We start from the raw sequence: 10,648 nt of genomic DNA on the forward strand, positions 1-10,648 counted from the left end.
CACGTGCGGTGGCAACAGTCTGAACGACCTTTTCCCTAATCTTGCGAAGAAGACAAAGTCTCTTATCTTAGTGCCTGGGCACAGCACAGCATAGAGCTGTTCTCAGCCTTCCTAATGCTGCCTAATACAGTTCTTTTAACAGGGTTCCTTTCATACAGCGGCTCCTCATGTTGTGGGGACCCCAACGTAAAATTATTTTGTTGCTACTTCATAACTGTAGTTTCGATACTTAATGAATCTTAATGTAAATGTCTGATAAGAGACCTCTGCGATAAGGTCATTCAACCCCCAAGGGGTTGCGACCCACAGGCTGAGAACCACTGCACTAGACCTATTTGCCAGGGCACTTAGGAAAACAAGCAAATTAAAGGTACCCAGACCAGAAGAGGTGTTTGTACCTATGTTCACAAAAAATTATGTAATATGTATAAACTTCCAGATTTCCTATAGGAGAAATATTAATAAATGAATTCAATAAAATTTCATGATACACAGCCAATACCAAAGTCAGTTATGTTTCCATATGCTAATATAAAATATTTAAGAAAGAATAACTTTTAATCACATTTATAATAGCATATTTTAAAAATCAGAGCAAGATATTGAAAATTTCGTCCACTGCAATCTGTTGCATTTTGATAGTATGCTGTTGTTGGGGTTTTCTAGGGTTTTTTTTTTAAGAATGTGTGTGGGTTTCTATGTGTGGGTTTCTACATGTGTGTGAGTTCAAACCTCTTGATGCAGGTTCTGGGAACAGAACATGGGTCCTATGCAAGAGTAACACATGATCTTGAGTGCGGAGCCATCTCTGCAGGCCGGCTTCTCTCTTCCTAAAGGAGACCTGTTAGCGTGTCATGTGTCATGAAAAGTGCCTTTGCCCTCAGCGTGATTAGTCTAACAGAGCAGACGAATGGTTTCTCAAATTTACCTTTAAGTTCCCAAGGAACCCGAGACCTCTTGCATCACTTCTACTACCAAGTGATGTTTGCAAAACATCCGCGCCCAGACTCTTTCTCCTGAGCGACAAAGTGGTGCACAAAGGTGGAGGGACACAGAAGCCCACAGCGGTGCTCACGAGATGCAATTCTAGGAACTGTCTTGTACTTGTCAGAGTATAATATTTACATAAGGATGAACCAAGAGCTGTTCATGTTTCATCTTAAACCACAGCCTCTACACCTTGTCTCTTTTTTAGTAATGAATTTGATAAAAGAACTCAAACTCTGACTTGTTCTCACAGACATTAACTATATTCTGATTCCATGCAAGCAAAGCAAACAAAGGCTTTACTGGAAGTTTAAACTCTCCCCCAAGATACTGAGAAATGTAAGCAGTTCACTGTTGTTTAAAGAACTCTGGGATGTTTCGATAGATACATGCAACACAACAGCCGGGTGTATATTTTAATTAGTTTAAATGTAGGCCCATGGAACACCCTCAGAGATACAAGATTGCCCACCGTTCAGATTCTGTGCGAGCATTCCTGATAGTATCTCGTCCAATTATTTAAGGAAATTAAAAAATAATCTTCATCAGCTGCTCATATTGTGTCCTCCATGTCCAAAGAGGCTCAGCTTTCTTTCAAAGCAGTTCTAAAGGTCTGCCATTCTAGAGTCATTAGGGAAAACACTAGCCATTGCTTCAAGTTTCTGCAACTTCATCAAGTAAGCATGTGCGAAAAGATGAGTGTCTGCTACCCCAACCCCAACCCACCTCCGTCAACACATTTGTGTACAAGAGGGAAGGGAAATGAAAGACCACACCTTAAACCAACAATAAAAAGTCAATTAAATATTTTCTTCTACATCGTATTCCCTGTCTACCTTTTAGCTGGGAACCAGACAGAATGACAAGCGACGACGAGGCCCTGTCTCCCTTGCTCTCCTCCCCAGTGTGGACACGCACAAAGGCTGCCCTTTTCCTGGTCAGAGGCCTTCAAAGGCGGCACTTTGTCTCTGCTTCTAATTTCCTCTGTCTGTCCAAACCCCTTATTAGGTGAGGAAAAGAAGAGGGAGCGTGTCTTCCTGTAATAATTCCCTGATAGCCCACTATCACCGAGGGCCAGCCACCTAAAACCTCGAGTGGACATTCAGAGGGTTTTTCCCCCCTACATTGACAGCCACATTCCCGGGAACCTAATTGAAAACTGCAGGGTTGCTCTGCTCCACAGTGCCGTTCTCTGAAATATCTATGCCACCTCCACTGGGTTTTTATCAATCTCGAGGGTAGAAGCTCTCACTGGGAGGTGAGTTTCACTAACCCTCATTTTATAAGTAGAAGAAAAGAAGCCAGAGCAAAGAAAATATATAGGCCACTCTCCTGAAAGTCGTATATCAGCTCAGGCAATTTCTTGCTCCCTATCGAAGACTAATTTTCCCTGTGAACCCAGAGAAAACCAGGGTTGCCTCTTTCATGCAGCACAAAAGAAGGGTGTCATTCATACACACCAGTCCACGTAGGACTTCTGAGTCAATGTGGAATACAAAAGGACAATGGGGCTGGGGTGAGACAGAACAGACTTGAAAGCAGACTTACAAGGGGAAAGGACCCAAGAGACCCTTTAATAGATGCTCAGATCAGCCCAGAGTCTTTCCGACAACAGTTTTCTGTACTGGAACTGTCCTTAAACATGCATGAATGGGCATCCCGGATTAGTCAATTATCTGAGACATTTTAAAGTTAATTTCTCTAAGTTTTCTGAAGTTTGGTTTATAATTCTACAACACGAAGAGCACGGGCCACCATGGTTTTTCTTTGTCTCCCAAGTGCCCGGTGTGACAGCTGAAAATTTCTCCACAGAGCAAAAGGAGCATAAAAGGGGGTGGAGAGTTCTGCTTCCACCTCAGGAAACTCAGACAATGCCGGTACATGTTCTCTAAGCCTTTTCAAGACATCTCTCACCACATAGCTTTTCTGCAAAATCAGCACTTAATGGTGCTTATCTGAACTAAGTGCACAGAGTATACGAACTCCTAAAACAGGCAAAGGCAGGAGCGATGATGGTTCAGCAGGTGAAAACCTGGCCCTAAGAGACTGACAGCCTGATTTCCATCCCAAACCCATGGGGATAAAATGGACACTCTTGGTGCTTATCTGTAATCAGAGCAATTTTATGGGAAGATGGGAGACAAAGACAGGAGAATTGCCCATAAAGTCACTGGAGAATACATCAGGGTAGAAACAAGAAAGAGCTCAACAAGGTAGGAGAGGATGCAACCCCTCAAAGTTATCCTCAAACCTCCACACTTGCACCATGGCATGTGTGCACACATGGACACACATACACAGATAAATCAGTAATGATAGTATTTATTTTAACCACGTTGAGCTGGGAATCCTAGGTCATGCCTATAGCCCTAGCACTTAAAAGACTGAAGAAGGAAGATTATCAGGAGTTCAGACCAGCTTGGGCTGCAGAGCAAGTTCTAGGCCAGCCTAGGCTAAAAAGCAAGTAAGACTTTATCTCAAAAAAAATTTTTTTTTATAAGAGAAGAAGAATAAGAGAGGGTAATGGGGTAGGTAAAATGTTCATTTGCATGTATACAGTTACCAAAGATAAAAAAATAGTTTTAAATAAAAATATTTTGAAAAGTTGGTTAAAATTGCACATGAAGTAGCTTGTTGGGTTATCTTGCCTTAGATATTTTTGGTGAGTTTTGTCAATGTTCAATAAAAATGCATATTTAAATTCAGCAGAGCTCAGCAAAATAGGCCTTTTCAGTTCAGCCTCTGGTTCTTCTCGGGGCCAGCGTGACCCGGATAGAAGAAAGGCAGAGTGACAGAACCTGGCCTGGAGCCATTCTCTGAGCTGATACTGCTGTTCCAGCACGTGGGGCTAAAACCACTATTGATTGTAGCCCTGATTTCTTCAAAATGTCAGGGACATTTTACACTTTTCCTCTGAGGCACTAAATATCAGGCCTGCCATTAACCAGATTGTGATAACAGACGCAGATAAAGCCCACTGCCAAGCGCGCAGGTAAAGTACCTCTTCAAAGGTCACTCTGCCGCCCCAGCACGGTGTAATGACCCTCTTCTTGGAGGGCTGCTGATGTCTTACAAAAGATAGCCTGGTCCAGCTCAGCAACTCCCGCCTCCCCCTGAAAGTACGTTTCACTACAAGCGACTTGGAGGGCTGAATCCCTCCTCTTCTAAGAATCACTGGACAGAGCAAAAGCCTCGTAATTAACTCTCTCTGTCTCCCATGTCCACTAAGACCCTCCCTCCGCAGTCCAAGCGGCCTCCCTTCCTGTATTGCAGGAAGCCAGTTAAGCCTATTTTGCTGGGCTAATGATTATCCCTGGGAGTCCTTTTCTGAAAGAAATTTTCCTAGACCATGTAGAGAAACAAGGTTTCCATTGCACCCTAAACCCACAGGCCTAGATAGACAGGACTGTTCCTTTTTATGGTGAGGATAACTTCACGCTTTGATCCCATATCTTGGCCTAAAACTCCATCCTCTGACCCACCGGCATGGAAACAATGGCTGAGAATCCAAGAGAACTCTTCTGAGACTGAGCATGTCAGCTCCTTTGAGTACAACTGAACATGGCCTTGACCATGAGCCTCAAAATCTTCTCTTTCCTTTTATCCAGGACCCACACACCACTGTGGACCCACATATCGCTGACAAGGTCACCTTGGACATTGATCTGCTCCCTTTGGAGTTCTTCACAATGATCAAGGTCATCTCAAGAAAATGGCCACCTCTGGCGGTCTCTAACATAATCCCTTACTCTGTTTTCCCAGAGTTGCTCACAATCATCTGTAACTCCAGTTCCAAGAGAGCCAACAACCTCGTCTACACATGGTGCACCACACATATATATAAGCAGGCCCTCACATATACATATAAAATAAAAAATAAATGAAGCTTTCAAGATAATGACTGCCTTGTATACCTTTTGTATGAGGCGTCTGGATATAGTTAAACGACTGTAACGTCTTCAAACCTGGTTTTTAACCAGAACCGGTCTACTTATTAAGCCACTGTGCAAATCAGGTAAAGCCTGTTAAATTCAGTGGAGATACAAGGAAACCAAAGTATGTTTCACGCTATTGGCCCAGGACACAAAGAGCCACCATTGTTAAATAGCATGTGCTTGATGTCGTTAAATTTTTATACCATTTGACTATAATTTTGGCACATTACATTATCACTATAATCACGGTTTCCAGCAATACTATAAAAATGTCTAGAAGCCAAGGCAAGACGATGATTAATGAGTGTGTGCTTGAACTCTGACCATTACACGGTAAGGGGCTGCAACTGGTTTCCCTGCATTCAAAAATCACCTGGCTCACATTTGCTCATTCTTCGCAGAATGGCTCGAGAAATAGCTACTTATTTTTGGTTTTTGCTTGTTTTTTTTTTTCCACTTAGGAAGTGAAGATAATGTTGCAAGTTGCTAATGAGGAAGAAAGGAAAGAGTTAAAACGTTTGCAAGATTTTATTTTTAATTGTGTGCGTATATGTTTATGTGCACACATGCGTATGGGGTGTGTGTGTGTGTGTGTGTGTGTGTGTACACACATGGGTAGAGGTGCCTCAGAGGCCAGAAAGTATGTCAGATCTCCTGGCACTTGACTTCCTACTTCCAAGCATTTAGGAGCCACCCAAAATGTGTTCTGTTCTGGAAAGCAGACTCTAGTCCCCTGCAAAAGAAGCAAGCATCTTTTACTGCTGAGCCATGTCTCCAGGCCCTTCTGAGTTCTGGACACCACGGCACTCAATCATTCTCCTCACATCATCATCCTGCATCCCGTACAGTGATTTCCCATGACAACCAAAAGCACAGAACTCAAGGACCATGAATTCACTAAAGTCTGGTATGACAAGCTGAAGCCCAGTTTGGGAAGACTTTCAATTCTAAGCCTAAATATTTAGATTTTTGTTTTAAAGCAAGATTTTTAGATGATACTGGATGAGAGTGTAGTACCAGAAGAGGCCCAGAGCCTATGTTCTTGACAACAGCACATATCTAATGCCCTGTGTCCAGAACTGTGCCTTTTAGGATGTCAGATTCTTAGTTTTCTCATCTCCCAGTTTAAGAATGGTGTGACATACACCTTGCACTTTGCACAGTCTCCAGGATATGAGTGAAGGTCCTGAGACACGTATCAGTTTTGAGCTTATCTTCCTTGGAGCGTACATCCTTAACTCAGAAAGTAACTTGTCTCTCCCTGCTCCTCTCCCCCCGCCCTGCCCACCTCTGCATCTCTGGCTTTCAGACCACAATGGGACACCCATCCTCACAACCATGTCTCCAACAATGCTCTACACTGAACTATCTCCTGCTGTGAGCCTCTGAGGTTCTGTCCCTCGAGGTCCTCCAATACTCACACCTCAGAATCGCTGTCACTTTCTCAGAGAGAAGCTCCTATTAGAGTTGTGTCACCTTGCTTTACTCTGCTTTAGTTTGCTCCCATGCCTACCACTCTCACGGTGTCTTGCCCATCTGTATGACTGCCTATTCGTTGTCATCTCCCTGCTCTAGAAGGTGAGACCCTCGAGAGCTGAAAACTTATAGGCAGTAAACAGTTCCCAGGTTCCTCCTCCCAACACCTCTCATACGGGCCAATTCCCGCATGCCAATCACCCACAGTAACCTATTCACACCTGGCTTCCAGGAGCCGCAGAAAATTTCAGAATCGCTCCTCCGCCTGCGTCCCTTCGGTTGTTCCCCACAGCTCTGCCAGCAAGCCCAGATTCTTGATCAAGCTTACAATAGTCTCCTCCCCAGTCCTCTGTCCCAGCCAACACTGACTTGTGAAACCTTCCACTTGCCCCACTGGGTCTGGCCCATGATTAGCACATCAGGCAACAGTTACGCTTAAACAAATGGCTGGAATTCGGTAACTAACCAGAGATAGCGCCACAGAGCGCAGATGGTCATGAAGAGGAAAGTCTGAACGCTGAGGGGTTGGTCCCTGAGCTGGCATAGATGTGAGGGACAATAAGGCCAATGGCCGAAGATAAGGACATGGGGGGGGGTCACTCCTCTCTTCTGTTTGATTTCATTATGAAAGAAGGCTGGGGTTTTGATTTTAGGGCTCTCGGAAGTGGCACTGAGGGAGAAAGCAAAATAAGAGGTGAAACCCAGTGACCGAGCCCTAGTCACCATATTAATAGTAGACTACACAGAAAACACTCTGCTGTCCCTAGGTTAAGTAGCAAGAATTCCCTGAGTCCCCAGATGCTATAGTGAGTGAGTGAGACACTAGGGGCCTGTCAGAGGCAATGCACAAGCCAGGGATTCTACAGAGAGCTGGGTCTGCAGACAAAGAACAGTAATACGCAAGCACTGACTTTGGCGGCAGAGTTGGAACTCAAGCCCTGCATTTTCTACCTCTACTCCCCAGCTCTTATCATTGGGTTAAGACGCAGTTGGTGGTGAGACAGCCAATATCCAGCCTCCTTTTGGGTTTGGGGTTGGGCATAGGGCAGCACTCAGACTTACTGAGGGCTTCTTAGTGCTGGGAACTCAACTTCAGACTATGTCATCCTTACTAGCAACTCTGGTTGCTATCATCACTCAAAAAGGTCTGTGGTTCAGGTTTATGTAACACCAGTGGCATCACAGTGATGCGGCCCAAATCCAGGGTGTCTACTATCTCTTGGGGTCATCCCATCACAGTGGGTTCTGACCTGGGAACTCCAGACACTGCGAGTTAAGATTGAATCTCCTATTCCACATTTCTACTGTCTTAAGCATTTGATATCTAATCATTATCAAAAGGAATACCAAATTATGTTCTACTAAACCTGGACATAACTGAAGAAGACAACAGTTTAAGCAGACACAACATCAAATAAGCTCACTTTTAAAGTAAAATAAAAATAAGTTCAAGCTCTTTCGGCCATCTTCCCGCGCCGCCACCATGGTGCGCATGAACATCCTGGCCCATGCTCTCAAGAGCATCAACAATGCAGAGAAGAGAGGCAAACGCCAGGTCCTCATCAGGCCCTGCTCCAAAGTCATCGTTTGGTTCCTAACCATGATGATGAAATTCACATTGGTGAATTTGAAATCATTGACGACCACAGAGCTGGGAAGATCGTCGTGAACCTCACCGGCAGGTTGAACAAGTGTGGAGTGATAAGCCCTAGATTTGATGTGCAACTCAAAGACCTAGGAAAATGGGAGAACAATCTGTTCCCATTCCGTCAGTTTGGCTTCATTGTACTGACCACCTCAGCTGGCATCATGGACCATGAAGAGGCAAGACGAAAGCACACAGGAGGGAAAATCCTGGGATTCTTTTTCTAGAGATGTAAAACATAAATAAAGGGCCTTTATGGACTGTGAAAAAAAATAAGTTCAAGTCGTGGAAACACTTTTGATATGATAGGTTTCTCCTTGACCCCTCTAATCATTTCCAAATTTGTAATTTCTTCCCCACACCAATTCATTCATCGGCTGATAAAGCACAGCCTCCCATTTTTCACTCACTATTTCCGTCAATCATATACATTCTGACTACCTATTACTAAGTGCAAACACTAGTCATGGTTCTGAAAATAGAAGGCCTAACAGGGCAAGACTCTATCCATGAAGAAATTTACAGACTAGTAGGGAGTACTGAGAGTAAACTGGCAAGTTGGTTGTTATGGCAAAATGTCCTATGAGTGGTAAAGGATAGAAAAGGGGGGATGAGGAGGGCAGGAAAGGGAAAAATAGGAAAATATGAGATACAGTAGGGAGGATGCATCAGAGCAGTGACTGAAAAAGATAAGGAGGTGAAAACCAAGACATAAGATACAGGAGGGTTCCAAATGGAATATTTTGATGCCAAGAATTTTCTAAAGGGGGTATTTAGTCTGAGTTTCATTTGGCATGCAGAATTACCTAGGTTATAAAATTACAGAATTATAAAGATACAGAAGATACGCACTTTGGTTAGACTATCTTAAGTCCAAGTCACCTCTCCATCCTTTGCTCCCACTGACTGCATTGAGGGAGGTCTCCCCACAGCTAAGACCCATTGCACAAAAGGCTTCAGGGCCACTATCTGCTCAGTTCCTGGTCCCTGAGACTCCTTTCTGGTCCTTCAGCCCATGCTTTGGGTTCCATTTTAATTAAGAAAATAACCTAAAGTCATGTTCTTGTTTCTATTAACATAAGTACTAAAGCTTGAGCTAAATATTTGATTTTTTTCCTGCCTCTGCTCACCATCAGCCTACCCTGGCTTTCCTTCTGCCAAACCCTACCTCTCGCTGATCTTGTACCAAACCAGCCATCGTGAAAGATCTGACTGTGTTTACGATCATCCCTCATGCTTGACTCTGCCCATAGGATGAACTTGACCCAGAACACATTTGACAAGGTGTTCATTGGGAAATACCTCGAAGGTATTCTTACTCATCAGCCACCATCCCATTCCCAAGCCACAAACCACTGCTCGCCTATTTCCAATCTGCTAGCACCTCCCTCCACCCACCCCAGCTGAAAATGAGATTCCCAAGGACAGACAACCCCAAGATCTGACAAACACCAATGTGTTCATGAGACTTACATTATTTCCAGGCTCAAATTTATCTGACAACAGGATCCGGTTGGATGGTGCAACCACGAATTCATTTCTTACCCAAGTATTCCCTTGTGAAGGGTATTTGACAAAGTAAATTTATGTAATCACAGCAATAATAAAGCTTTGATTTTTTTATTTAGCTCTAATTTGATTGACCTTGTTCAATAGCAACATGAATCTGTGTTAGTTAGCCTTGAGCATGCCCAAGTTTATAAACTTCTGCAGAGATCATGAGGATTCCTCATTTACATTATGAGCTCAGCATGAGTTAATATTCCTACTCAATTATCGTCCTCCATCTAGGATCTAGAGGTTTCTTTCCTTTTTTCTGATATTATTTTAAGTCCTCTTACAGTTTGATGGTTTCCTTTGCATCAGGCTTGATGCCAGAAATGTTCTAGCCTAAATTTCAGTGGGTAGGTAGAAGCTATCTGAGCAGACCAGTGCAGAAGAGGATCAGCTCTTGGGCCAAACTTCCCTTTCCCTAAACCTAAATCTCTCACCCATCCTCTGCCCCCACGGTCTTGATTTCAGAGCTGCTCTAGCTTATACACTAAGCTAGCTATCTTATGAACTTCCTAACCACTGATGCTTCAACAGCTAGTTCCAGGTTATATATATTTCCAAGATTCTTAGATGCCTGATGCCATTCTGAATGAAATGTATTGTCTAGTTCCTATTACTAATTTCAAATGCAAAAATATAGTTTTATATCTTTGGTCATTATACTTCTAAATTTTGTCTTCTGAATTCCCAGGACTTAGAGAAATTTTTGAGATAACTTTTAATGTTACAATTATGTTCAGTATGTCCCTTTTCTCTAATGTTTTTTGTGAATGTTTCAATTTTTTTTGCTTGTTTCTTTTGCATCAACTACTGCTCCAAAGACCATAAAAGGACAATGACAGAATCTGATATCGGGTTTTAATAAGAAATGGCTTTAATGTTTAACCCTTTAAAATATCATCTGCCATTTTTGGAATCAGCGTGTATTATTTTTCAGTAACCTCCTTCTCATCATTCTCTCTTACAGTTATCCACAATAGCTTTGCCTTTTATTGAATAGCTTTTCAGCTGCGATTGATATGCCTTGGATTGTTGATATAATAAAATATGT

General features: G+C 43.1%; 1 pseudogene; it reads left to right on the forward strand.

Moving 5' to 3' along the window:
* The first annotated feature begins 7,869 nt into the window (after positions 1-7,869).
* LOC126502670 (40S ribosomal protein S15a-like) lies at positions 7,870-8,286 on the forward strand (annotated as a pseudogene).
* The last annotated feature ends 2,362 nt before the right edge of the window (positions 8,287-10,648 follow it).

Source organism: Alexandromys fortis, unplaced genomic scaffold, assembly GCF_014885135.2.
Source record: "Alexandromys fortis isolate MF-2015 unplaced genomic scaffold, M_Fortis_MF-2015_v1.1 scaffold_1, whole genome shotgun sequence".
Lineage (NCBI taxonomy): Eukaryota > Metazoa > Chordata > Mammalia > Rodentia > Cricetidae > Alexandromys > Alexandromys fortis.